We start from the raw sequence: 25,906 nt of genomic DNA, 5'->3' as shown, positions 1-25,906 counted from the left end.
AATGATTTGGAATTACGATTTAGTGAAATTATTTACAAATTACTACAAAATCGAATCATTATTATACCACATACTAATCTGATGAATACAGAAAAAAAGTTGTTGCATATTACACTCAAACAGTTGATTGATATTACGCTGTACGATGTACACAGAATTTGAGAACAAATCATTTTAATAAGTGTAATCTTGTGAATGTTAGTGTTCAATACACAATGAATAACATTGATTGATACATATTGTTTGCTATGTACACATTAAAGAGATGAGCGGTGGTATAAGGGCACTCATTTGTGATGCATTACCACGTTTTAAAACTTGTTTCCAGCTGAAAAAAATCACATTAAATAATCAAATCAAATCTCTAAAAAGACTGAGCTTCTGTGAATTTTTCCTACGTATCCTTATTTCTGCAAAATTCAATCAATTCTATAGATCTACGGAAAATTTCGTAGAACCGACGTCACTGTTTTGATTTTATTCAACATAGCTGACGCGTTGACAGAACGAGGGAAAAGCAAATAGATCGCAATTTTGCAACCGATTGCGAAACAATTTTTGGTAATGTACATGATAGAGGGTGTTAGTGTGCATTCAAAATACGCTTGACGATATTTTTTGAAAAATTTTCCTCTGAGAGTTATGTCTGTTTGTCCTTGCTTTAACTCTATTCTATCTACTGCTTCAAAGAACTATGTTTCAGCATATGAGCAGTTCGTGATCAAAACTGTGTATGCCAAGCATGTTGGTCGCTATTGAAAATTTAGTCGATTGCTGAATTTATGTATGGGCCATATCTAGGGGCATTTAGGCCAACATTGCATCTATTGAGAGTAAAAAAAAAAATCCGACATTAAATGAATTTTTGATGATCATTTTTGCCTGTTGCTTTTTTTTTTTGAGCACTGTCTTTAGCTGGTCTTTTCTTTCAATTGAAATTGAAAGACCAAAATTTCAGTCGCATTCTGTTTGATAAAATAGGGGAAATGGCTTTAATGTTGGCCTATGGATCTAAGATTTAGCCCATCGATAAAAATCTGCTATTTATCAATTTTATCTAGATGAACGCGTCATTGGGGCGGTACTAATGGATATTTTTGGTCGCTATTGAAAATTTAGTCGATTGCTGAATTTTGGTATGGGCTCAAATTAGGGGCATTTAGGCCGACATTACAACCATTTCCCCTAGTTTCAGTATTATTATTAAATACCGTCGAAAGAAGTCATTACTTCCGAAAATTCGGGTTGTAAAATTTGTCGGTGCTTTCCCTTATACGCTGCAGGTGTTGGATCCTCTAGTTGTGAAAGTCATCCGATGCTAACGCAAAAAATTTGTTTGCCGTTAACTCTGTCGAAAAATAAATCACAAACAGTGCTGCTTGTTCACAACATTTTCTCGAGCAGGAACCGATAGCTAATCGATAACAAATGAATATCTTAAGTATGATACCAGATTTTGGTATGCATGTGGTATAAAACCGTGTTTTGATATTATTCAGTTATCGAAATATTTTGTAAATTATCAAATGAATACCCAAATAACAAAATGTGATCTTTCAGTTTTAAGACAATAACACCTAAAAGAGTTATTGAATAAGTATTAGAAGACCTTCAAAATAACAAACTATGGTATTCTGGTATTTAAAAAAGCGTCTGTTATCCGTCTGTTATGGTAATAACTATTTTTTTTATTAGTTCGTTATTCGTAGAACATTTTTGAGGTATTCTTTTTGGTATTTTACCTCTTATGTCAGCCTAACTAATACCATATTTTGGTTGCCAGTTATGCTATTTTCATACCTGAATTTGGTATTACTAAAACGCTGTACAGACTGGAGAGTTATAACATGTTATAACGGTTGTCAAATAATTGCAACACAGAAACCACCATCAAGATAGCGCCATAACATGTTATAACTCTGTAGTCTGAACGTACTATAAGTTATTTTTTCCTACACGGGTTATTATAACATCGGCTCTGAAAAAGACGAACGATGTACATTATTTTAGTGTCCCGTAGTCGCGCTATCAGGCAACGCCCGTCGCCATCGCTGATCGCTACGTCAAGCCTACGAGGGGCGGGCGCATAGGGTCGAGTGACCATCCAGGTGTTGAATCTGATTGCAGAAGTGTTGATGGTGCGGTGTTTTCTGTTGATGGTGATTCAGTCTTGTTGTTGTATTGTGTCTGCTTTTCTGTTCGGTGTTGGTTGATGGTTTCACTTAGAGAGGGTCTAGTATAAGAGAGGAGCGGACTGGTGTGAGCCAAGCGAACTGTCAAAGCCAGAGCCAATCGAGCAGCGCCTATCTTGATTGCATTGGCAGTGTTGCTATAAATCACCTTGGCATAGGTTGCCAATGCAGTTTATGTTGAATCCACTCCTCTCTAGCTTCACTCTTCCTGAAGTTAATCAATTTTTTGACCGAGCCGCTGGTGTGGAATTGTTGTTGTTTTCAGTGTTTTCTGCTCCGTTTGGCTTTTTCAGCAGCTTTTTTCTGCAGCCTGTGGGTCCATTTTTTTTCGTCATATTCAGGCCAATCCTGCTTCCAGTGCCATTTGTTACCAAAAACAGCGTTCCTATTCAATACAAAGTCGAATGGATCAGTGTTCACTCGGCTGTCGACAAAAGCAGGCCACTCTCGATGTGTGCTACGCGATCGTCTGTTTTCTCGGCAGCAACCATTGTGTGGTCCTCCTCATTGTTCTTCATCAGCAGTTCTTTCGGTCGATGCGTCGTCGACTTTGGAAAGCAACCGTTTCGTGATGAGTGTGTGAGTGCTGACCACGTTTTGCGTCCATTGCTGCAATGGACGCGCTCTGACCCTCGTTGGCGTACAACAATTTGCCATACAATGAAACTACTGGAAACGGCTCCAGTTCTGATGGAGGAGGCTTTTTGGATAGCGGAAGATAAAGTGTTTATTGTGTTGTACCTTTTGACTATAGTTTTAAGATGTATTGTATAGTGACCAAGAATCCTCGGCTCTGTAAAGTTAATTCGGTTGAGCCTTATCAAATAAATTAATAAACAAAAAAAAAAAAAGTCGAATGGATGTAATGTGGGCCTAAATGCCCCTAATATGGGCCCATACATAAATTCAGCGAACGACTAAATTTTCAATAGCAACAAAAAATATCCATTGGTACCGTCCCAATGACGCGTTCATCTAGATAAAATGGATAAATAGCAGATTTTTTGCGATGAGCCCAATCTTAGATCCATAGGCCAACATTAGAGCCATTTCCCCTAGGTACCTAAAGTTATAAAATGTTGCAAGATTCTTGAACTTTCACAAAAAAAATTCAAATTAATTTAGTTACAGGATTAGAGGCAGCATTCTCTCTGTATCCCTTTATATCTTTTCTGATTTTATGATTACGAAGAATTACAAAAAATTAAAAAAAAAAAACACGATTCAAGTGAAACGTTTCACCTAAACCCTGATCTAGTGGTCACCAGCCGACTTGAGAGTAATTCTTGTCGAAAAAATTGGGCATCGAATAATTTTCTACACGGCGAATGAGAACGACCCAAATTTGAGTTTAGTTCACTCATAATCGCCAAAAGTGCAGGAACTCAGCGATGAGTAAAATTTGTCTTATGGTTTCCTGTGGAAAACCTAAAAAATCTGCCTGAAAATAAGGAAATTGACGAAAATTTTATTCAGTCTCGGAGTAGTACCAATAGACTGAGTGAATCCAATCTTTACTTTTCTCAAAATCGGAAATTTTTCCCTGGAAAATCCTGGAAAAACCTGGGAAAACATGAGGCAAATTAACTCATCGCTGAGTTCCTGCACTTTTGGCGTTTATGAGTGAAGTAAACTCAAATTTGAGTCGTTCTCATTCGCCGTGTAGATGTTTAATTCCCAGTTCATGTTTCGCTTGAATACCTCATTGGATCTAGTAAACCGGGCATTATTCAAACATTTTTTGAGAGGGACACCTTTTGAGACTTCTAAAACAAAGGTATTTTTGTTATATTTCTAGAACATTAGAATAACTGCAATCACTTCAGTAACGTTTCAGCACAGACAAACAGACATATTAATGTTTCCGCTGTTGACAGCCCTTTTCTCGAAACCACATTTTTTTCGAGACAGGGATCTCGGAGACCGTTCGATCATTTTTGCTAATTCTTCTGTCCGCGATGTAAAAATGAATTATCTAAAATCTAGCATAGGATTTTTTGGATATTCAAACTTTTCGATTTTCTTACGCGCATTTGAGTAGCGATTTTTTTAACGAAAAATCAAACTTTTTTTTTCGAACGAATTTTGAAAAAGTCCTATGTTAAATTTTAAATATTTTTATGAAGAACTCAAAACACATATTATATCTTTTCTCCGATTTTTCGGTGCTGATAACGCTGTCCCGCAAGCGACAAAACAGATCGCGTGCATCTGTCTGGTTGCAGGGCCGCCAACAGTGGAAACATTAATATTTTGTGTAGAAAATTTTCGAAAATAAAGCTGAAATGTTGCTTAATAACATACTAAAAACCCATTTGCATTTATTCTAATGTTCTAAAAATATTAACAAAAAATACCCTTCTTTTAGAGATCTCAAAAGGTGTCCCCCCTTATCTAGTAGTAAAGTCCGAAGTATTACCACTTTTGATTCTCCTAAACCTTCGCACGCCACTGCAATTCTCGCTCCTGCACATATATGATTGCCACTATGCATGCAAAATAAAAAGAGGCGTTTATGTTTGGCACTCCTCGTGTTGCACCCACTCCCAATTCTCCGATAACTACGTCATCAACTGTTTGCCAGTCGTCGTCGTCGTCGTCGTCGTGAAAGTTCGAAACCCGATGGTCATCTCTTCCTGTTTTCTACGTTTATACACATTCAAATTACGGGATCTGCTATCCATCCGGATGGGTGTATGTCGCACCAACATGGTTCAATGAATCAACTGTACATCATCGGGACGGTGCGGGTGGTTGCAAAGCACAAGTCCGCCTTCCTTCCGTTAAGGTTCTACTACTACCGACCATCGCCACCGCCACATGCAACATGAGCCCTTTGCAGCATTTGATTTGTGTGTGGGAGAGACAGCGCTCTGGGATGGCACAAAGGAAGCATTGTTTTCGATGCTGACGTCAATGTTATGTTCATGGGGAAAAAAAATACAATCCTCTCTGTCCACGGACTAGGAATGAGACCGGGATGGAACCCAGCTGAGGCAAACGTTGCCGTTGAAGATACCGTAGCGAAGGTTTGCAGTTAATCTTCTTGCGGTGTGGTGTGATCCGATTCCTGCTGAAAATTTGAGTCGTACACGGCCAATGAGATCAGCCCAAATTTGACTTGAGTTTACTCAAAAAATGCAGGAATTCAGCGATGAGTAAATTTATCTTCCTGTGGAAAACCTCAAAAATCTGCCGGAAATTGGGAAAATTTACATTTGCTCACTCTAGTAGTAAACAGTGATTAAAAGTAAATTGGTACGCACAAATAGACCCGTAATTCTTTATTCGATAAGTTTAAAAAGTGTATTAATGATTGCTTTACAGTACTTTTATTAAAACTTCATAGTTACAGCATTAGATGGTTACATTTCTCCAGTTCGAACAAAATCTCGAACCTTCCTCTTGATGGAGCCCATCAGCGCGCTCACAGTGGAAACGGACACGGAATTAGCGCAGTATTTCCATTTTTCCCGCATTTGCTGGATGTCCTTGACTGCCCTGCCGGTTTTTTGAAGTCGCTGCTTTCAAATTGCCCAGTATTTTTCGATTGGTCGAAATTCCAGGCAATTCGGAGGATTCATTTGCTGTATGACAAAATCGATGTTGTTGGCAGTATACCACACCAGAACCACCGTGGAGTAGTGGCAGCTGGCCAAAGATGGATTTGCCTCTATGCTTGCGGATGAACGGCAATACACGCTTTTTCAGGCATTCTTGGATGTAAACTTGGGATGTCATCGTCGAGGATGTGATGAATGCTTCCTTTTTCAGGCAACAACTGCAAATCGCTTGCCAAATCATGGCCTTCTTCGCGAACTGGTCGGCAAACACGAACTTGAATCTTTATGGCACATCCCCACGTCCAGTTGCGATGTAAAACTTTTGACCATGAAGCTGCTTAAAATCGAGTTTGACGTATGTTTCGTCATCGATCAAAGTGAAATCCTCGGGTTTCGTCAAAACACGGTCGTACAAGAGCCTTGAACGCTTTTTGGCCACGGAATTCTGCTTCATGTGCCGGTTCGGATGTTTACTGGCTTTGTACAACTTGTATCCTTCCCTGGCAAGGATGTTCCGCACCATTGTGTGAAAGTTGGCGTTGTACTTTCTGGCCACATCTCGGATCGAAAGACCGGGGTTGGCTTTAATGCACCTCAACACCTTGCTGCCCAACTGACGATCCCTGGTTCCAGTTGTTTCGTAGGTCCGCTGAATCTTTTCCACATTCAGGGTTTCTTTGTAGGTTTTGAGCACTCGAAAAACTGTTGTTTTCGGAATCGTCAGCACTTTAGCCAGCGTGGAACCGGTCCACTCCGGATTTTCCAGGTGTTTGGGCAGTATATTTCTTCTTCTTTCGAGTTCCATTTGACGTTATTTCTGAACGCGATCGACTGCTTTGATCAAACTTGCATCAGTTGTTCTCTATAGAAGTGTAAACAAACTACTGTCAAACATTTTCGATTACCAGCACTAGAGGCGTGTTAGCGGTGCGCGAGGGGGGTGCCAATTTACTTCTTGTCAGCCTTTAGTACCAATGTATTGAAAGAATCCAATCTTTACTTTTCTCATATCCGGGATTTTTTTTTCCTGGAAAAACCTGGACATACATGAGGAAAATTTACTCATCGCTGAGTTTTTGCACTTTTTACAATTTATGACTAAACTCATATTTGGGTTGATCTCATTGGCCGTGTAGCGGATTTTTTGGGATTTGGTGGAAAATGTAAAATTGCTGAATCGAACAAACAACAGCAATCAGGGATGACTTTTCGTAGCTACAGGAAAACTTTATAAAAATACTAGGGTGAATGATGGCTTCGGCATCGATTTACTGTTTTTGGCTACCAAAATTTATATACTTACAAACGTCATACTTACCTGAATGTATTTCAACGATTCCTTACCCACTGAGTAATCCTGATGCGCAAGGGTTTTCTTAACTATAAAATTTAAGTTGCCGGCTGAATTTAAGTTGCCGATAATAGAACAACACGCATCTCAAATGTCAAGGTTGCCGACATTGGTCACACTAACTGGAGTAGTTTGGAGCGTTGTAAAAACATTTTCAAACAATTTTGTTCGATTGGAATGGATAGAGAAGCCAGCGACAAGCGAATGTAAACAAACAAACACGTCATACGTGGTAAATCCCGGGAATACGTGAACGTGACTTCCCTTCCATTGAAATTAGCCAAACCCCCTTTTTCGAACCAGACTAATCCACTTCTTTTCGGTCCATGTTTCCGCGATGGGTAGGATCCATCATCGGTTGAAAGCTGACTGAAGTAGAAAATTGCTTATTTCCTGTCGAGTCAGTCTACAAAGACCGTACTTCTTCAATTTTGTCGAAACGCGTCCTTTTTTGAATCATGGCTCCGGACTTGGGTTCCGGCAAATCCAACGAGCGTTCGCATATTTTTGCAACAAAAGCATCATCTCTGCTGAGAAGGGAAAGACACACGTTCGAGAGGCAAGAAAAAAGGAAGGCAGGATAAGTGGAACAATTTTGCTCGATATGGATGATGCTTTGAAAGGGGATGATTCTTAGCAACGTACGAAGGTATAGCATATCGTTATATACCTGGAAAGCCTATTGCATATGGCGATAATCCCCTCGAGTTTAGTGAAGCCAAAGAGATATTTGGTACCGTTTTAGGGGTACATTTTCGCATCACCTTAAGGCCATAGTGAGCTTTTTTTTCTGGAAGAAGCTGATAAAGCATGTTTTGGGAGCAATTAAGCGGAAGAGCTGTATTTTGGTATATATTGAATGGATTTCGTTTCACCGATGACAAGGGAATAATTTGCGGGTATTTTCGATTAGAAACTGGTTTCGTGACGGTAGAATGGCTTTTTGGCAGTTCCTTGGAAGGTTGGCTTTGTTCATGTGTTGAGGTAGTTGAATTGTAGCATTGTACATGTCCTTATTAAAGAGATTTCCATCTAAAATTATCCACTAAATTCTATAGAATAACTCCTCCCTATTTTCTAAATAACCTTTCAAAATTAGCTTGAAATTCCTTGGAATACTCCCGCAGTTACAGTTCCCCTGTAAATTTCGTTAGAATTATCTTCAGAATTCCTTATGTATTCTCCCAACATTCCCTGTGAAATATTGGATGGACATTTTTGTGCGTTGGCTGTGTCGCCTGTAGCGCCTCTGGTACGGAATTGTCCCAAGGAATGGCGCCAGTGTACAAATACAATTTGCATACAAACATGACAGCTTTCGTTAGCCGGCGTGGTATAGGGGTAAGCGTGACTGCTTTCTCACCCCAATGGGTCTGGGTTCAATCCCAACCGAGGTCGGTGGGATTTTTCTGAGGCATAAAAATCTGTGGTCACGTCTTCCTTCGGAAGGGAAGTAAAGCCGTTGGTCCCGGCCCATGTGTGTTGAATGGGTGCGATATCCTACGCAGGTGTGGAAGCTGCCTTCCTGCATATTCGATTGCCGTCAATGGATGGCAATCGATGTCCGTCGGTGATTGGCACTAGATTGCGGAACAGAGACCGACGTTAAATAAAGGAAAAAAAATGAAAGCTTTCGCATCACCCCACTATGAATCACACTGCCACAACTTTCCAGTGGACTGCATAATATACCGGCAATTGTTCACGACCAGGGTTGCTAATCGTATACGTCTTCAATCAGTGATGGATCGATCTTTTGGGGCGATTTTATTACTTGTTATTTATCTTTGGTTCATCAATTCAATTAATAAGACTCAATCGAATTATCTTTACAGAGCCGAGGATTATTGTTCACTATACAAAACAACTTAAAACTCTAGTCAAAAGATACAACACAAAAAAAACTTTATCTTCCGCTATCAAAAAAGCTTCCTCCATCAGAACGGGAGCCGCTTCCAGTGGTTTCATTGTATAGCAGTATCGACAACGGGCGGCAGAGCGCCTTCATTGCAGCAATGGACGCAAAACGTGGTCAGCACTCACACACTCATCACTAACCGGTTGCTTTCCAAACTCGATGACGCATCGGCCGAAAGAACTGATGATGAAGAACAATGAGAAGGATCACACAATGATTGCTGCTGAGAAAACAGTTGATCGCGTGGCACTCATCGCGAGTGGCCTGCTTCTGTCGACAGCCGAGTGAACATTGGCTACTTTTTATTATAGAATGCTAAAGTGAAATCAAGCTGAACATTGCATTAGGTCCTAAGTAACATTGATCGATTCTCTTCGTCGACTTTCTCTTCCGTTAATAACTTGAGCACAGAACCATTTCTTGATGTGTTTGTCGTATTAGATGCTTGATGAAAGCTTCTTTTATCGATCTGTGTGCTAAAAATACCTGGGAATGTCTTCACATGGCCGTGGGGATGCAAAGAAAAAGTCGACGAAGAGAATCTGTCAATGTTACTTAGGACCTAATGCAATGTTCAACTTGAAATCCAGTTGAATTTTCAGATTACCCATCGTAAAACAGTGTTTAGGAACAAAAGGTCAAAAGGCAGAAAGGCAAAGGACAAAAGGACCAAAGGCAAAAAGTCGAAAGGCAAAAGATCGAAACGCAAACAAAAGTTCGAAAGGACTAAAGCAGATGTAAATATTCTGAATCTGGTTTCCTGTGACTTCAAACAAATTCTCAATAGTAAAATATTATTTTATACTTTTCCTTCTTCTATACGTGAGCGGTGCTTTAACGTATATAATCTACTCTGCTTTACATTACACTCATTCTTAAAAAAGTAGTCTTTGAATTTCAACTTTTCGACGTTTTGTCCTTTCGACCTTATATCCTTTCCAGGTTTTGTCTTTCGACCTTTTATCTTTTCGACCTTTTGCCATAGATTGCCATGGAATCAAAAGGTCGAAACACAAAACATCGAAAGACAAAAAGTCGAAAGAGAAAAGGTCGAAAGATAAAAGATCGAAAGGCAAAAGTTCGAAAAGCAAAAGGTTGAAAAACATCTACTTTTTACTCTACAATTCTGATTGTGATGTATTTGCTCTCTGTGAAACATGGCTTTCTTCCGATAAAGAACTCAACTTCCACGATTATAACATTATTCGCCTGGATAGAGAAGGTTCTTATGGAGGAGTACTTTTAGGGATCAAAAAGTGCTGCCCGTTCTACAAAATTTCCCTTCCTGCTCTATCAGGCGTCGAAATCGTCACTTGCGAAATAAAGACCTTTGCATAGCTTCAGTATATGCTCCCCCAAGAACCTCCATGAGCCGTAGTCAACTCTGGAATCTAGTTTCGATTCTTCCATCTCCAGTATTAATTCTGGGTGATATGAACTCCCATGGTACTGGGTTGGGCGATCTATACGATGACAATAGAGCGGCTATTTTTACGATTTATGTGACGATTTCAAGCCGACTCGACCAATCTTTGTGTTGAAGACCACTATCATTAGATTGTCAGTGGAAGGTTATCAATGATCCCTATGGTAGCGATCATTTGCCAATCATCATTTCAATTAAGTGTGGCCCTCAATCTGCAGAACCATCTCGAGTTCCATTTGATCTTACAAGGAACATCGACTGGCAGAAATATGCAACGGCGGTGACAATCGGTGTCGAATCAATAGATACGCTTCCACCATTGGAAGAATATCGATTCCTCGCCGATTTGATATACAAAAGCTCACTGGAAGCACAAAAAAGAAAAGTTCCAAGTGTGCCATTCAAAAGGAGACCAGCCACACCTGGATGGGACGAAGAATGCACAAAACTGTATGTAGAAAAATCTGATGCTTTCAAAGATTTTTGTAGACTCAAAACCTCTACATATTTTGAAGAATATTCAAAGCTTGAGACAAAGCTGAAAAAATTAATCAAAGGAAAAAACGCTGTTATTGGCGTAATTTCATCGAGGGACTCTCACGAGAAACCTCAATGAACACCTTGTGGAGAGTGGCTCACAACATGCGTAACCGCTCATCTTCTAATGAGAGTGAAGAATACTCCAACCCGAGATGGGAAGTGGGCAGGAACTCACGGTCTCCCAGTGTTGGTGAGTTCTTTGTCGTTAATGTTCACGAAAAGTTCACTATTTTGCCATACAGAAGTTCAAAACAAAACATTTTATCTGCGGATTTGGATAGTTTTTGACCTGTTTCATACGACCGGAAGGTGTATGCTGCTCACAAATGCCGTGCCAAACTGATTTCCTACGCAATAAATCAATCTTTGATGTGAATTTCGCTAATAAACACGAAGAGCATTTCTTATAGCAAAACTTGCCATAACAAAATAGGCGGTTCATTTTAGTAAACAAACTAACACTTCTTCCGACTGTGTCACCTCTCTTACTCGCCTAGAATCCAACCGATGAACATTCGATTTCACTAAAAAGGTCTGTCCGGACTCAGTTCCAGCACAACATAAGTTTCGCGAAACGTCTCCGAGCGGCAGCTCTCTGGATAGACCATCCACAATGCTGGAATTCTCTATGGCTCTTCTTTCATCGAACAACTCCTCACCGGGAAGCGATATGATTAAATTCAATCTTCTGAAAAATCTCCCAGATATCGCTAAAAGACGCTTGCTAGACTTATTCAACTCTTTACTAGAAAACAACATTATACCGCCTGAATGGAGACCGATCAAAGTAACAGTCTGACGCCTGACCATAACTCATACCGTCCGAATGATCCTTCGAATACTTGATCAGTGGGTCGAATCAAATAACTTGCTATCAAATACACAGTTTGGGTTCCGCAAGAGCAAAGGAACGAACAATTGTCTAGCGCTGCTTTCCACAGATATTCTACTGGTTTTTGCACACAAGGAGCAATTGGCTTCAGTATTCTTGGACATTTTGATTCAGTTTCCATTGAAATTTTGTCAGACAATCTGCACAGATGTGGACTTTCTGGAATTTTAAATAATTTCTTGTACAATTTGTTGTCAGAAAAGCAAATGAACTTTTCTCTTGAAAAACTGACAACTTCCAGAATTAGTTACATGGGCCTGCCCCAAGGCTCATGTCTCAGCCCTCTTCTTTATAACTTTTATGTCAAAGATATCGACAACTGTTTGGCAGAACAATGCACGCTAAGACAACTTGCACATGACGGTGTGCGGTTTCCGTAAGAGGTCCACATACCGTGGACTTGCAAGGATCATTGCAAAGTTCCTTGGATAACTTGTCGTCTTGGGCTAGGAATCTAGGAATCGAATTCTCGCCGCAGAAAACTGAACTGGTAGTGTTTACTCGAAAGTGGTACCCAGCTCAAATGCAGCTTAGTATTTTGGGCAGAAACATTACTCAATCATTGTCTTTCAAGTACCTTGGGTTTGATTCAAAGTGCACTTGGAATACCCATATTACGTATTTGAAGCAAAAATGTCAACAGAGGATCAACTTTCTCCGTTCAATTTGCGGCACATGGAGGGGTGCTCATCCGGGAGAACTTATAATGCTTCATAAAACAACAATTCTCTCTGTTCTAGAGTACGGCTCTTTCTGCTTTCTCTCGGCCAGAAAATGTCACCTAATAAAATTGGAACGAATTCAATATCGTTGTCTGCGTGTTGCTCTCGGCTGTATGCACTCAACGCATAACATGAGTCTCGAGGTTCTGGCAGGAGTAACACCTCTCCATAACCGTTTCTGGGAGCTCTCTCTCAGAATACTAATCAAATGCGGAGTGACGAACTCACTTATAATTGCAAATTTTGAAGAATTTCTTGGGCTGAACACACAATCTCGGTTTATGAGAATCTACCTTCACTGCATATCTTCGGATATGTGTATTCCTTGGTATACTCCAGACCGTGCTCACTTCACCATTAGCAGTTCCTCAATTGGATATGATCTGTCCATGAAATAAGTGATTCATGAGATTCCAGATCAACTTTGAACTTTTATTATCTAGAGCGTTATCTACAACTCCTACTGCCGCAATCGCAGCTTTATTCAATGTGACACCACTATACATATATACCTACTACCCATCATAAAGACTCGCATAAAAGAATATTGCAACGCTCATTGGAATATTGCATAAACCCCCAAAACGTTAAGCAACACCTAAAAAATGTTGAAAAAACTGAAAAACGTGCTGAATACGCTTGGGAAAGATAGAATTTGCGTCTTTGGAACTTGAACAAGTACTGAATCACTTAAGAAATTTTCGGAACCACATCGGAAAATACTGAATCATTTCATAAATGACCAAATTCTCTTCGGAAAGTACCGAATCACTTCACAAACGATCGAAATCATTTCGAAAAGTACTGAAGCACTTCAGCAATGTTCTTAACCACTTCTGAAAGCACTGAATCACTTAATAATAATCGGAATCTCTTTTTTAAATTATTGAATCACTGCAGAAATGTTCGGCGTTACTTTGGAAAGCACTAAATCACAACGAAAACGTTTAAATCCCTTCGGATTGCTCTGAACCACTTCAAAATCACTTTTAAAAGAATTGAATTATTCCAAAAATGTATATCAGGGGCACAGCAATTTCAAATTTATTATTTTTCAATTATTTTCTGAAAATGACTATTAGAGGCACAAGCCAATTCAAATTTCAAGGTTTTTATCATTTTTTTTGTCATCCTGAACATGTTTACAAGGGGCGCAAACCATTTAAAATTATTTAAATTTCCTCTGAATGTATCTACCAGAGCCAGTGGTGCAAAATGTCATGGCATTCACATCACACTCGTCTACGCATCAACCGACTATCGCTGACAGAACGTTTTGTCACGCAATGAGAGGTAGAGCCATGGCAAACAACAATCACCAGTAATGGTCGCTGCTCATAAGCAAAACGTTACACTCGCTGCTGATGATGAAAAGCACAACGAAAACAGAGAAGACTCCTGCAGTACGATGATGAGAAAAAGCGAAACGACAGAAGAAAATGAAAACAATGCCTATGCATTCCAAGTTCGTCTCGGCAGGCGCGAGTGTGTGAGTTACAAACAAAGCAGGCAACATTGAACGGAAGCTGTTGGGCTCACTCACCAACACACTCACATAAGCAAACAAAGCAGCAACTGCTTCAAAACGAGCACAGATGAGTGTCGTGATTGTCGGGAATGACTAGATCGGTGATGGATCACAACAGAAGACGACATTCACCAGTTGCTTTTTACTTCTTCTTTGATTGATGGTCATGGAGAGAGCTTCGACGAGCACATTGATAGCGTTACACAACAGAAGACGACATTCACCAGTTGCTTTTTACTTCTTCTTTGATTGATGGTCATGGAGAGAGCTTCGACGAGCACATTGATAACGTTACACAAAGCGTTACTAAAGGGTGATACGGTCAAAATTTGGTCAAGGGAAAACGCGTGTAAATCGGTGAAATCGTTTATTTAAAAAAATCAAATTAAATTTCTTTTTCAAGTTCAATTAGTATAAAATTCAGGAAAAATATTCAGTTAGGCTTCCGCTTTTCCAAATCCGAATTGCCGGGCCTTACGCTTGACCCCTGCCATCAGATTTTGTACAGCCACCTTGTCCACCTTCTTCGCCGCAGAAAGCCAGTTTGCCTTGAACTGTTGCTCGCCCTTAGCAGTTTTTTTGGTCTTCTTTAGGTTCCGCTTGACAATAGCCCAGTATTTCTCAATTGGGCGGAGCTCTGGCGTGTTGGGAGGGTTCGTGTCCTTGGGAACCACCTGCACGTTGTTGGCGGCGTACCACTCCATGGCCTTTTTACCGTAATGGCAAGATGCCAAATCCGGCCAAAACAGTACGGAACAACCGTGTTTCTTCAGGAAATGCAGCAGACGTTTATTCAAACACTCTTTCACGTAAATTTCTTGGTTGACAGTCCCGGAAGCTATGAAAATGCTGCTTTTCAAGCCACAGGTACAGATGGCTTGCCAAACCAGATATTTCTTTGCGAACTTTGACAGTTTCATGTGCTTGAAAACATCTGCTACCTTTCCCCTTCCTTTTGCCGTATAAAACTCCTGTCCCGGAAGCTGCTTGTAGTCGGCTTTGACGTAGGTTTCGTCGTCCATTACCACGCAGTCAAACTTCGTCAGCATCGTCGTGTACAGCCTCCGGGATCGCGCTTTGGCCGTCGTATTTTGTTTATCATCGCGATTTGGAGTCACTACCTTCTTGTAAGTCGATAGTCCGGCTCGTTTTTTGGCTCGATGCACGGTTGTAGACGATACACCCAGCTTATTTGCGGCATCTCGGAGAGAGAGGTTAGGGTTTCGCTTGAAACTACCGGCAACTCTCTTTGTCGTCTCAGCGGCTTCCGGTTTTCGATTTCCCCCCGATCCAGACTTCCTGGCTGTCGACAAACGTTCCCCAAACACTTTAATTACATTTGTAACGGTTGATTTGGCAACTTTTAGCGATTTTGCCAACTTTGCGTGCGAGTAGCTCGGATTTTCGCGATGCGCGAGCAAAATTTTGATACGCTGCTCTTCTTGCTTGGACGGCATTTTGACAACTGAAGAGTGAATTCCAAAATCAAAATAGGAGCAACATTCTACACACACACACCTTCAAAATGAGGGGTGTTCAGGTTTTTTAAATGCAAAATTGAAAGAAATACGTCAAGTTGATATTGACCAAATTTTGACCGTATCACCCTTTACTACAAGATGCGCATAAGCTGTTTGACGATCGTGATTGTGATAGATCGCAACCATTTCAAATTTAACATTTATTTTAAATATTTTCCTTTTCGTTTATATCAGGGGTGCAAACCATTTCAAATTTAGAGCATTTTCAATTTTCACCTGAACATGTTCAGAGACGTTAGTTATTTCAAATTTAACATTTTTTCCACTTTTCCCCGAACTTGTGAATCAGGGGCACAAGTGTTCGAAGATAACCTAGCTAAGTGCAGGGTAGTACTGAAAAGTACCAACAAGTCAATTGCGTGAAAAGATATTTTACAGACGGGTCCCGTCTCAATGGATCCACTGGCTTCGGTGTCTTCAATGAAAACTCTAGCGCCTTCCGCAAACTTCAGGAACCTTGTTCCGTTTTTGTTGCTGAGCTGGCAGCAATCAACTTCGCATTGGGGATGATTTCCGTTATGCCCATAGACCATTACTTCATCTTCACGGATAGTCTCAGTTCGATTGAGGCTATTCGGTCGATGAAACAAGGTAGGCACTCATCTTATTTCCTTTCAAAGGTAAGGGAGCAGATGTGTGTGCTGGTCGAAAGATCATATATGATTACCTTTGTATGGGTCCCCTCACATTGCTCAATCCCAGGCAATGAGAAGGCGGACTCTCTCGCAAAGGTGGGCGCGCAGGAAGGCGAATTGTATGACAGGCAAATTTCACACGATGAATTTTACCATTTAGTGCGTCAGAGTACCTTTTCGAGTTGGCAAACCGATTGGGACACTGGAAATCTTGGACGGTGGTTACATTCAATTACTCCTAATGTTTCTTCGAGAGCGTGGTTTAAAGGCTTGGGCTTAAGTCGTGACTTCATTCGCGTGATGAGTAGACTTATGTCCAACCACTACTCGCTAGATGCTCATCTCAATAGAATAAACCTCGTGGACAGCAACATCTGTCGGTGTGGAAACGGTTACGATGACATCGAACACGCAGTTTGGCAATGTACGGATAATGACGCCGCCAGAGAGCGACTTTTGAATACCCTCGAGGCCCAAGGAAGACAACCCTATGTTCCTATCAGAGACGTGTTGGCAACCCGTGATCTCTGCTATATGCAGTCCGTTTATGTCTTTCTTCAAATGTCTAGTATAAGAATTTAATTCCTTTTGTCTTTTGTCTCTCTTTATTAGTTTTTGTTTGTCTTGTCCCCCCGTCTCGATGAGTCTCATCGTCGCCCACTGGTCACCCACCATAGCCGGTCAAACTCCGGACGAAGCTAGAACAGCACTACCGTTCATACTGGCGACAACGCTCTGATGAGACAACGAAACCCTAACCCAAGCTCCTCCCTTGATCCTATCCTTCGAAAATGTACCCTTCTAACCTCGAGTAAGCCGCGAGTAATCGGCCCAACTCCTACTAGACATAGAATTAAGTGAATTTTGTTACACACAGTGAACAATGAATTATCGGCTCCGTAAAGCTAACGCGATTGAGCCTTCCAAATAAACGAACTAGATAAAAAAAAAACTTATTTAGTTATCAGCCTTGATCAATTTTGTTATCAGTTGTTATCATGAAAAATTCACTATATATTTATTAACGATGCAAGGTTAGTTCAAAACTTTAAATATTATTCGCATTGAAACAATAAAAAATAGTGCTTTTAATCTTTTATCATATATCAGTTATCAGCGTAAGGCTTTGATATCAAAATGATAACATGATTTGAAATTTATGGAATAAATTTGTATGGCTTACAGAATTTGTTATCAAGATATTATCAATTATAACAAAATTAGTTATTTTTGTGATATCCATCGAGCAATTTTTTGGTATCGTTTTTGTTATGTTGGTTGATAATTCGACCATAATGATAACATATTCAGCTATCAAAAAGTGATAACCGGGTAATACAACTTGTTATCAATTTTATATTTTACTTTGCTCGGGTAGCGTCGGACGGCGGGACCAAGAGCGACATAGGTGCATGAATCATACGAAACGTATGGAGATCAAACAAGATAAGTCAACGCACCAACATTCAAATTTTCAACTCGAACGTGAAATCTGTGTTGCTATACACCAGCGAGACGTGGTGTGTATTAGCGGAGAACACTCAGAAGCTACAGGTCTTCATCAACCGATGCCTGTGGTATATAATTCATGCTTGGTGGCCTCACAACTGGATATCGAATGCCGAGCTCCATCCTCGATGTCATCTGAAGCCGATAGCAATAGAAATTCGAGAGCGAAAGTGGTGGGTCGGCCACACACTTCGTCGGGGCGAAAACGAAATCTGCAAGCAAGCGCTGCTTGGAATCCGGCAGGACATCGCAGGAAAGGCAGACCCAGGGGCTCATGGCGGCGAAGCCTCAGCAAGGAAATAAAGCAAATAGATAGGAATCTGACCTGCGCCCAGGTCAAGGCAAAAGCGAGCAGCCGCCCATGGTGGAAGTCTTTCGTGTTGGCCCTTTGCACCTCCGGTGGTGTACAGGACCCTTAAGCAAGTATCCTTGGTTGGCAACCTTGGTTTGCAAGGTATTGTGTGTGCCCGACACCAGCACGCTAACTGAACGAGTTTTTAACATAGCTGGACTGACCGTATCCTCCCTAAATGGCCACCCACATTAGATCCGTTAGCGTTGCGTTGACGTAAATTTGACAGTTAGACAATAGATTTAGCTGTCACTTTGCCGCAACGCGTCCGATCCGGATCTAATATGCGTGGGCCTTAACAATGTGGATAAAGCAATCTTCATTCATGACAATTACAGCATTTGAAAAAATAGAGTTTTGCAGTAAGCAGTGGCTGTTACGTAATGCAACAGATTGCTTTTATATACTATCCACCCTTACATAACGTACTTTTCTTATACTTAATAAAAGAGTCGTAACACTTTGCCATATGACTCCACCCCCTGCAATTTTAACAATCATGTGACATACTTATCTAAACACTGCCAATGAAAACACTTAAAATTTAGTAAGAGTTACTCATATTTGAGTTCAGGTTACTAAAATTCGCGAAAACGTGTGTAGAATGAGTAAATTTTCCGACGCTTTCCGAGGAAAACTTTTCGAATATGAGAAAAACTGATTGTGTTTTTAGTCGTTCTACTAGTACACTTCTAACCTGTGTATAATTTTCTTAAATTTTCGAGAAGTTTTCCCCGGGAAAGTGTCGGGAAATTTTCTCATACTATGAGTGACCTACGTTTTAGCGGTTTTGAGTAGTCTGAACTCAAATCAAGAACAACATGTGAAAAGGGCATACAAGCTTTTTGTAAACAAACGTTCTTATGCCCTTTTCTCGCCACTCATATAACACCAACGCAAACCATTAACATTTGCGGGTAGGGGAAGCTTTCCTCTTCCCGATGATGTTGTTGCTTTGTGTGGGCAATAGTCGGTTGGCGAGAAAAGGTCCTACAAAGGTTTGTTTACAAAAAGCTTGTATGCCCTTTTCACATGTGGCTCTTGAAATGTGGGTAGCATTTTTGTCCATGTGCGATTGGTTTGGAAAGTATTTTTTTCTTAATCATTAAAAATAAACTCACGCCGACCAACGCCGCCACACCGCCGCCGCCGCGGAAAATATTTTGATCGGCGCACAGGTCTAGTGTGAACTTGGTCACCGTTTGCTTCAAACGGTGATGTCTTTTGAAACTTGGCTAATTTTGGCTCAACCGAGGAAAACTAATTGCCCAAAGCAATTTATCAAAACACTCGGGTAAATTATTCACAATAAATAGATGCCGGCTAGATGATTATCATTAACATTTTCGGTGCTGCCGCTCTTCTTTATTGTTGTCCCAGAAAAATGGAAGTTCCTTGATCACATTTTTAACGACTCAAGTCCTTCTTAAAAGCTTATTTCTTTTTCCAGCAATCATTACCAAGCACAGGGACAACCGGGAAAATTTGACACAGAGTACTAAATTGATGGCTCCAAAGTTGGACTTTTCCAGGAGTTGGTACACAATTTTCCACTGTTTTCCTTCAGCTTCACGGTGGCAGCTGCTGCGTTAAGGATGAAAACGGTGGCTCCGGAACAATCAAGAATGTAATTTGATACGGAAGATTGACAGCAGCGCCTCGCCATTTCACTGCCCTGAAGGTAGATGGAGGATTTTTTTTTACACGTTGCTTGCTACCTGTTGCATGCTATGGTGTCTATCGTTTGATCATCGAATCAATTTAAACTTTACCAGTTTTGATGACGAATTTTCCGCTGATTGACTGGAGTGACACTGATACAATTGCGACACCACTACAACACAGCAATCAACAGGTTCTTCCCCGGCTTTGTCCGTCTTCCATCCCGACGCGATTGACTTTCCACGGTTCAACTGTTTTTATTTAACCCCATGTGTGATGTATACAGCGTGACGGTGACGGTGCTTTATAGTTACATGTGTGGATACGGCGCGGTCAAGCCCAGCGAGGCACATCATTTTACGTGGCGGAAGGAAATTGGAGTTTCGGGAATCACTCACGCATGGCCTGGCATGGTTTGTCCCATTAATTGTTAGTGCCATTCAGTTATTAGACATGTACATACGTTGAATCGCCGTAATTTACTGCTGCCCACTTCCGATAAGGCAATTGTAAACATTCATTTTACGCTGATGGTTCCCCCCGAAATGCAACGGAAGTTTGGTTCTATTATTTTGATGGCGACATTGCCCAACCTGGTGGAACGTCAAGCAACAGTTTGCTGATGGTTCCGTAAATAATTTGCTAAGTTTTTTATTTATTTATTTTTTTCATTAGACCAAGCATTCCGAGCATAGAAGCAATTTCCATTTGAGCAACCTCCGCTTACCGGTTTACAAACGCTTCGGTAGAATTCTCAAACACCACCCGTTTTTTTTTTAATGCAATAATGTTTGCCATTCCGGTCTCAGAGCTGGGTTGAATCCTATTTCACTTATCGTCACGTCGTTTTCCTTGTAGTCCCTCGTTCTTTGGACGACAAGGAGGGTCCAGATCTGAGTTGAAGGGTTTGTGGTGAATTTCAACCCTAGCTTGTTATGAGGACGAGCTTTCCCTAATGCTAATGGAGCCACAATGTTTGAGGGAAAAGTTTTTAATAAGGTCAAATTAGACCCGGAGCTTGTTTTTGCTTGTCCCGCTGGGTGTTAGGTATGGAAGTTGGTGAATATGGTAACATTGTAGATTGCTTTCTAGTCTTTCTGAGTCTAAGGATTTGTGATTAAAAGAGTGCGATAAAATTTAAATAGTCAGCAAAAGTGAGGTTATTATGACTGGAGGCTTAAGTTTATGGCTCATAAGCATAAGTTTTTCCACTTTTATCAATCGTCTATCAGCGGCGCCGGTGGTGTAGTGGTAAGCGTAATAACCTCTGGCCTGGGTTCAATCCCAGTCGGCGCCGCCGGGATGTTCAGAGGCATAACATCTCGTGGTCCCCGGTTAATGAGTTGATAGGTCGATAGGTAGGGTCCAGGCGTGGGAGCTGCCTTCCTGGCGTCGGTAGCATTGGTGCTCAGCGGAGTAAGCAAGATCGACGGAAAACAAATTAAGGGAAAAAAAATCAATCGTCTATTTTTACTTAACCCATTGTAAATGCATGATTTAAGGTTAGGAGTTGTTTAGTCGATGTGGTAAACAAGAAATAGCTATAGTTGCGGGTTCAATTTCCGGAAGTTTCGAGGACATTGTATCAACTTCTAACTAAGCTGATCTTGCTATTTTTACCTTGGGATGAATACTTAAGGGGTTAGGTTTCTGATAAGTCTTTAGTGGGAATGACACTGATGAAGACTGCACATTGTAGTCGAAATACGTATTGTCGTGGATACCAAAAACAATTAAGTGGAATTTAATGGAACATAACCTTTTTTTCTGTTTACTTAAGAATTCCGCTAACAACCCAATTTTAGCACTTCATTACTTCATAACTAAGCTTGCCAAACACTATACAAAACCATGCTACGGTAGGCTTAAAAATCGCTCTAATAAGGTGTTACGGTTCGTCAGCCTTTGTTAAGCTTTATTTTAGGCCCATGGCTAAACATTTCGATAATAAAGATTTAAAAGTAAGCCCAATGACAGCGCCTTTACCAACAACAGAGTGACAGTTTGAAAGGTAGCCTAATAATTTAGCAAAGAAGCAGTTAACTCCAAATGAGAGAAATTACATTAAAGCATTTTCAGTCTGAGTGTTCAGTAGCTTCTACCTGTCAAAGAATTGCTCAAATTATAAAGAAGTAGGGTAAACAACTACTTCGGCATAATCGTCCATTTTGGGCCTATCGAGCAGGAAACATCACATATATCAATTATTTCGGCATTCTAGTCAATTATAGCATTCGATTCAAAAGCTACAATGCAAAGTCTTTAAGAACGCAAAGAACGAATATTTACATCTTTTTATCTCCGAATCCATTTTGTCATTCCATTTTTAGCTTCGTCCGTAGGCCAAAGTGAATTCAATGGTGTTTCAATGCGTTAGGACGAATTCAGAACCAAGGAGCAGTATAAGAGTTTTTAATAATATCTCAACAAATTGTTACTCTTTGTCTAATTTTACGGTACTTATGAGAAGCTAAACAAATTTAGAAGTCATCTGTATTATAAACATTCCATTTGGTGTAAGAATCCGCTCGAAAAAGAGAGGTAAATGAAGGCTTATGCTTAGTAGGCTCAAAATTGGTCCCGTGTTCATGAGTTGATGGGTCGATAGGTAGGGTCCAGGTGTGGGAGTTGTTGAATAGCTGCGCTGAAAATAAAATTTATTTTTTATACCAGGGTTGCGTTTGTTATTTGCAAGTTCTAAACTCTAGCCTTGGAAAATTGTCCTACGATCACTCGGAGAGCGAAACCGATGCTGTAGCACGAATCGTCAAGGATTTCTACGTGGACGATTTACTCAGCGGTACTGACACTGTGGAAGAAGCAATGCAGCTGGCTTCTGCTGTGCAGAGCATCCTCTAGTCCGCAGGGTTCGAACTTCAAAAGTGGTCGTCGAATTCGTCCGAAGTGTTGTCACACATCCCGGACAACCTAAAGGATGATAGGCCAATTGTAGCAGTTGATGACATCTAAGGTTCCGTTAGCACACTCGGTCTGCTGTGGCTCCCTGAATCGGATACCTTCCGGATCAAAGTTCCTGAGCGCTTCTCTGATAATCCGATCACGAAACGAATCGTGATCTCCGAGATGTCCAAACACTTTGATCCCTTGGGCATCCTGGGTCCAGCGGTCATCACAGCCAACGTGTTTTCCAAGAAACTTTGGAAGTTGAAACTGAGCTGGGACGATGAGCTTCCCAATTCACTATGCACCTTGTGGGAAGACTACAGACTTAGTCTGGCTGCTCTAGGGTCATTTTCCATCCCTCGTTTGGTCAAAGCTCCAGGCGCCGGAGACAACGTGCAACTTCATGGGTTTTGCGATGCATCCCAAAATGCTTACGGAGCATGGTCGGAAGAAGTGGTGTCGTCACAACCTAACCGCCAAATCCCGAGAAACTTTTATCCAAACCCCGCCTAGAGCTCTGCGTCTGCTGTCCTCCTCAGCCAACTGTTCCAAACCGTTATGTTGAGCCTCAACATGAATGCTAGTGCTAATTATTGGTCTGACTCTTCAATCACTCTCCACTGACTGTACAACCCACCGTCCAACTACAACACTTTCGTAGCAAACCGTGTCGCGGAGGTGCAGCGACTCACTGAAGGAAGCACTTGGAATCAAGTCGCCGATCTGGAGAACTCAGCCAATCTCATCTCGAGGGGTGTCGATCCCTGCGAGCTCGTCAACAACGCACTATGGTGGAAGGGTCCATCGTCCAGGGTCCAATCCAGCGAAGTTGCCAAGTATGTTTCCACTCCAAGACGCCTGTGAATTTTCTCCCGAAGCTCTCGAGGTGAAGCTTCGTACGCTTGCTGCTGTGAAAGTTGTGCAAAATGAGTAATTCAGCGAAGAAATCGCTATGCTTCAGGCCAGATGCGAAGCAGCTTCTGAAAAATATTGGCCACTAAACCTCCGTAACCTGGCACGGAGACACGTCAAATCCTGCTAGCGTTGTTATCACACACAACCACAAGCAGAACACCAGCTGATGGCCAGCTTCCGAAAGTTTGCATCATTCCGACAACCATTTAATCAATTCTGTGTTTCTGTGTAAAGGAATTCTCACATGACTATAATTTGAAGAGCCCCTTTCTCATTCGAAGCTCATTGTCACTGTCAATTGAGTCATTCACTATCATTTGATATACGACAGTGGAGTATGGAAGAAACCCAGCAAAATGGTCCCGAACAGACAAGTCAACCCGATGTCGGATCAATGTTAGGCAGTCGCTTCTGGATGCACTCGGTGCGGTAAATTTCGCTGTTGATGGTACCCATTGTGATGTACGGTTTACTCAGTTTACCGCATTGGCATATGGCCTGCCAGAGCAAGTATTTTTTGGTGAATTTGTCCACTTTCTTCTTCCTTATGTCTTCCGGAACATCAAATCGTGATTTGGCAACGTAGAACTCCAGCCCCGGTATCTGCTTTGCGTCTGCCTTGATGTAGGTTTCGTCATCCATAACCACACACATCGGTTTCGTTAACCACTCTCGATACAGCTTCCTTGCGCGGGATTTGGCCGCCGTGTTTTGTTGATCACGTCGGTTCGGTGCCTTCCGGACCTTGAATACACGAAGCTCAGCTCGTTTCATGGTTTGCTGAACGAACCAGGCGGAACACTTTACCTTCAGAGCCGCGTCGCGAATCGAAAGGTTCGGATTACGCTTGAAATAATCCAACACCTTCCGGGCCTCCACAGGGTCAGCCGTCTTCGATTTTCTTCCACTTCCAGCCCGCCGCTCGGTTGTCTGGGACTCCTTAAACGATTTTACCACCCGAGACACTGTTGTATGGGTGATTCCCAATTGTCTTCCGATCCATCTCATGGTCAAGTCGGATTTTCCATGACGGCGCGCAAAATTCTCCGGCGATTTTCTTCTTGTTTCGATGACATCTCAATCACCACTGAACCGATTGTTATGAAATTTTGCACATGTAAACAATTCACTCCAAACTAGTTATACCCAGATTTTTATCAATTTTTACCCACGGATAAAAAAGTTACACACGGATAAAAATGGTGCATTTTTTTCGAGTACAAGCCTTATGTAGCGTTTCTCAAATGAGAATGATCCATGCCTTCGTCAAATGACTAAGTAACTGATATCACCCATTCGAAGGAGGTCCCCTTTGATAGCGAATAGCTACTTTTCTCATTTTCATCAAAAATGTTCAATTGATTTTGAGAATTTACAGCACTGCATCGTAGCGTTGAAACGGTTCGTTGCCCGCCGAGGCAAGCCAATTGCTAAGTTCTGTGACAATGCCACCAACTTCAAGGGCACAGACAGAGAACTAAGAGACCTCTCGGAAGCAACTCAACGACCAACAACTCCGACTGAAAGTAGCATCGTTCTGCGCTGAATCATCCATCCAGTTCTACTTCATTCCTGTGAACGCTCTGACATTCGGCGGCCTTTGAGGGGCCGCGGTCAAGGCTTTCAAGCAATACTTTCGGAGAGTCGTTGGCTTGGAACATTTTTGAGGTATTTTTTTTGGTATTTTACCTCTTATGTCAGCCTCACTATTTAATACCATATTTAGGTTGCCAGTTATGCTATTTTCATACCTAAATTTGGTATTAATAAGTTATTTTTTTCCTGCCCGGGTGAAGCGGATTCCGTGGTGCGGACATTTTCTATGGATCAATTTCGTTACTTTAAAGATCGTTGTTGAACGAGTTATGGAATATTTTCAATATGTTTATGGGTAATTCGTACTATGCTCGTTCTTTAAACATTTGGAGGTACAGTTTAACAATTGTGTTGCTAAATTTGACATAACATATGGATCGTTTTGATACTTTGTATGGTTCAATCGCTTTTTTAGGGATTTGCACCGGGGTTTAATGGCTCATTTGTGTGTGTTTTTAAGCATTGGTTTTTCAATTCTGTACGTATAATTTAAAGGGGGCTTCATAGGCTAGTCAGTAAACGCAGGGTATTACCAAGCCGGAGTCGGCGGGTTCGATTCGAGTGAACCTTTCGGGTTGAAAATTTTCTCGACTTCCCTGGGCATAATAGAGTATCATTGTGTTTGCCACACAATATTCAAATTCCTGCATTGGTATAGGC

General features: G+C 41.2%; 1 protein-coding gene across 1 annotated transcript in view; it reads right to left on the bottom strand.

The window, feature by feature from the left end:
- The window catches only part of LOC135701285 (uncharacterized), a 194,180-nt gene that overhangs the window by 133,063 nt on the left and 35,211 nt on the right, over nucleotides 1-25,906 (bottom strand). The gene's annotated exons all lie outside the window — the stretch shown is intronic.

This window comes from Ochlerotatus camptorhynchus, unplaced genomic scaffold (assembly GCF_037179485.1).
Source record: "Ochlerotatus camptorhynchus isolate MF236.1 unplaced genomic scaffold, CSIRO-AGI_Acam_v1.1 ptg000153l, whole genome shotgun sequence".
NCBI lineage: Eukaryota > Metazoa > Arthropoda > Insecta > Diptera > Culicidae > Ochlerotatus > Ochlerotatus camptorhynchus.
This window is presented reverse-complemented; position numbering and strand designations above follow the sequence as displayed.